Source organism: Cucurbita pepo, chromosome LG09 (genome assembly GCF_002806865.2).
Source record: "Cucurbita pepo subsp. pepo cultivar mu-cu-16 chromosome LG09, ASM280686v2, whole genome shotgun sequence".
Taxonomy (NCBI): domain Eukaryota; kingdom Viridiplantae; phylum Streptophyta; class Magnoliopsida; order Cucurbitales; family Cucurbitaceae; genus Cucurbita; species Cucurbita pepo.
This window is the reverse complement of record NC_036646.1, coordinates 9,018,921-9,022,976: the sequence shown is the minus strand read 5'-3', so window position 1 is coordinate 9,022,976 and position 4,056 is coordinate 9,018,921.

Genomic DNA, 4,056 nt, shown 5'->3' with positions numbered 1-4,056 from the left:
AATCGGCGGTGGACTTTCCTTTTCTTTTCTTTTCTTTTTTTTTTTCATGGTTTCTTTTTCTATAATTCTTATTAAAAAATTAAATTAAATTATTTTTAATTTCAATCGGGTTAGTTAGGTTCATGAATCTTTAAACACGTTAACATGAATATAGCTTAGTTCATAAGTACATTGGATCTTTGAAATATTTATCCTAATTTATTATACGGTTCATTGATCGATTTAACCCTTTATCCAAGTCATTGCTCGTAGAATGATTGGAGATATCTTCTTGTGAAATGATTGACATTACATTTAGAATAGACTCTCTTACAATTATCCAGATGGATCAGATTTGGACACAACGATGTGGACTCGACCCGCTCTACTTGGGTTCCTTCCAAGTTTGAAAATCCAATCTCAATAGTAAACATTCCTTCATGCATAGGAGACCGAAGAAAGAACGGTAAAAAGGCAAGGATAAAACTCGTGCATCTCTTTTAAAGGGATGACCCACGACCCTCGACCCACAAATTTTTGTGACGATGAAAGTATACAAATGTATAAATAAACACAATGATATAAGATGTCTAAAGCGTCTTGCCCGAGTTGTATGTTTCCACTCTCATACGTTAATTTCATTTTCTTGTAATTTTATAAACTCCTCGTTGTTTTGACCTACTATAGACAACTACGTAATAGTATACTATAAGGGTATTAGTCAATCATTCACATCCGAATTTTATGCTATTTATGTTTTTGTTATCCGCTCAATAACTAATAATATTTTCTTCATAAAATGTTCTAAAAAAAATATTTTTCAAAATTATTTATCGTTGTCACGAAAGATCTGATATCAAGTTGACTCTCACTCAAAAGCGATAGTAAGTGCTACACAACTCCCATTTGTGAGCACCAAATACATAGCTTCACTGATCCGTCTATACTAGAGCAGGTCATAAATTCATCGTCCGCGACGAAAGTCCAAATATAGAAGTTGATTTACAGCCGAACTCTGCTAGGCTTGAGCTAGACACATGGAATGAGACAGTCTTAGACCATAAGCGGACGAACCACGATCGTATATACTCGATCGTCCTAGCAAAACAACACATAACAACCTAACCCGCACACACTACCTTGAATCTAAGCTCACAGTCAATATCAAGCAGAGTCTAAAAGACTATAAATCTCATTAGCAGAAGCATAGTACCCAATCAAAAGGCCACATTAATTTCACAGATTATTTGAAGAACAACGAAAATCGACGTGATAGAATCAAAACTGCAGTCCGAATCTGTAATCCAATGGTCTAACACTTGCTTCCAGTTCCCTGGAAGGGGGGAAATCAAAGACAACATTGAAAGTAAACTAAGGTGATTATTAAAAACCTTGGACTACAAATATTGACTATAATAGTTTTTACATCATTTACAACCATTACTTAGCTAAGCGTTCGAGGCCTTCTCCACGGGGGGAGTTTCGGCATCACCCATCAATTTCGCACGCTTTGCTTCATAATCTTTAACAGCAGCCTTGATAGCGTCTTCGGCAAGCATGCTACAGTGCAACTTAACAGGCGGTAGGGAGAGATGTTTAGCAATTTCCCTGCAGCATCGAGTATACCCACGTTATTTCGAAGTATAAACCTTGAAGGCTAGAGGGTGGTAAATGCAATAATGCAATCACCAAAATGCGCATTCACAAATGAATTCAAGAAAGGGCCTGACGAACACAAACGCGGGTGAGTATAGATAAGAAAACTGTGTGTAAGACATCGAGAACCCTTTGAATACACCAATAACCAAAAGGAGAATGATGAACAGAAGGAAGGCGACCACATAAAGTAAGTTGATGATATTATTATTATGTATTTAGGTATTATTCTTTTAGCAAGTCCCGGGAGCATCTAAAACTGCAAGTTTGTTCTGGCTCATTATCTTAAACTCACTGATTTATGGCATGACTGCTGCAGTACAACACGAAAAAAAGGCCAAACACTTTAAAAGTGAAAACAGTACAATTTTGAATCGAAATCTCATACTATAACGTGCAAGTAGAAAATATTGGAATCTTCAATAAAGCAAAATACCAACTTTAGTACATGGATCATTCAGTGCACAAAGAAACGAAAGCTGTTAGTAGTTCGTAGTTCGATCAACAGAAACACATTCAAATTTTAGGTGCCATGCTGCAACTCTGAAATTTGAAAACTGTTGGCAGTGGCGTTCCACAAATAATCCTACAAATATGAATTTTAAAACTATTGGTCATATCCATTATTTGTTGATAATGGCTGCAGAGAACATACATTGAAATGACTTTCGAGAATGCTTACACGTATTTTTAATAGAAAAGGAAATAAAACACCAATTCAGAGCTCCACCACAAACACTTTCAAAAAGTTAGCATCCCTAAATAAATTTTTCGGCCATGTAGCCAAACATCACGATGATTTTGACGATAATGGAAGTAGCTACCCACACTTCATACCAATCTATGAAATTATACTACCATATATCTTTCCCCCAGGACTCATCAAGAGAAAAAAAACAGATGTTATATCTAATAGAAAAACATCAATTGATCAATACAAAGAAAACTCGTCGAATAATAATCAGATGAAAAGTACATGGTAAATGAAACTTACGAATTTTTAATGGTTAAGGCTTCTTCCATATGCTTCCCTTTCACCATTTCTGTAGCTGCAAGTTCAAAATTCACACATTTATAAAGCCCTCTACATATATAACCTAATGTGACCAGAAGATCACAATTCACTTATAGTAAGTACCAAAAGCTTCTGAAGAAACAAATACACAAAAGCAGAATGTGGAGAGAGATCAACCCGCTCTACCCCATACAGTAGAAAAACCAGAAAACTAAATTTACTCCTAGTCCTAGCGAAGGCAAGAGACAAAGAGACCAAGACTTTCATTTTGCATATTCCAAACAGAAAGAGAGAGAATGGTACATGGCACGCTCGTTCGCCTTAGGAGAACGACATTAGATGACCATGACAGGACTACCAACGTCCAAGGAGAGTGACAAACAATGGGTCACCATAGCTTCAATAATAATTTTGTCCGTCCAATGAAATTCAGGAGCAATTTATCAACAAACAAGGCTACCGAAATTCCGGTCTTCGAGCTACATTCTAAATCGAATAACTTGAATGGAATGGCATGCCGCAGGCTGAAATTTTATTGAAACGGCCAATGGAACCTAGATATCAACTTAAGAACAACGATTTAAAGGAAAGGCATGAAGTTTAAAAGCCCATCTCCTTATCCTCGAGGGCAGGAATCAGAAAAAATACCTCTCCGAACCTATCAAAACATACAGCAGAGCTAAAACTTGAAAGCGGGAGACCTAATAAGCAATTTTTTGGTAAAGAATCCAGCATAACAATGACGATTCGAGAAATATATTCACATCATAAAATCCAGCACTAAAACAAAATGCGTTTCCGATTCTGTCCCCTCGTTCCAGAAATCACAATGAAATCGCAAGATTTCAGCAACAAATATAGTTCTCAATTTCTCCAATAAAGAAATTTAAGGAACAGAGAAGAAAAACGAACCCAACGACGAGGAAGCAATTGCGGAACCGCAGCCAAACGTCTTGAAGCAAGCATCAACAACCTTACCAGTCTTCTCATCAACCTTGATCTGAAGCTTCATAACATCGCCACAAGCGGGCGCACCGACAAGGCCCGTGCCGACCGTCGGATCGTTCTTATCAAACGATCCAACGTTTCGAGGGTTACTGTAGTGATCAATAACCCTCTCGTGGTAAAATCGCGGGAAGATTTGAACTGCCGGCGACGGAAAATCCCTAGACACAATCCCTAGAAGCCTCTTCGAACTGAAACTCAACATCTTCACCGATTTCTCTCTCTCTCTCCAGGAATTCGGGAGACTGGTTTTCCAATTGTTTTTTTTTTCTAATCTACACGATTACAGAGCGTAATAAGAAATTTGGCTTTCTTACATACCTTGCGATGATGGCGGTGATCAGTTAGCGGTAACCACGTGGACGGTTGAGATGAATTGGAATTATGCCCCTTTTCTTTTC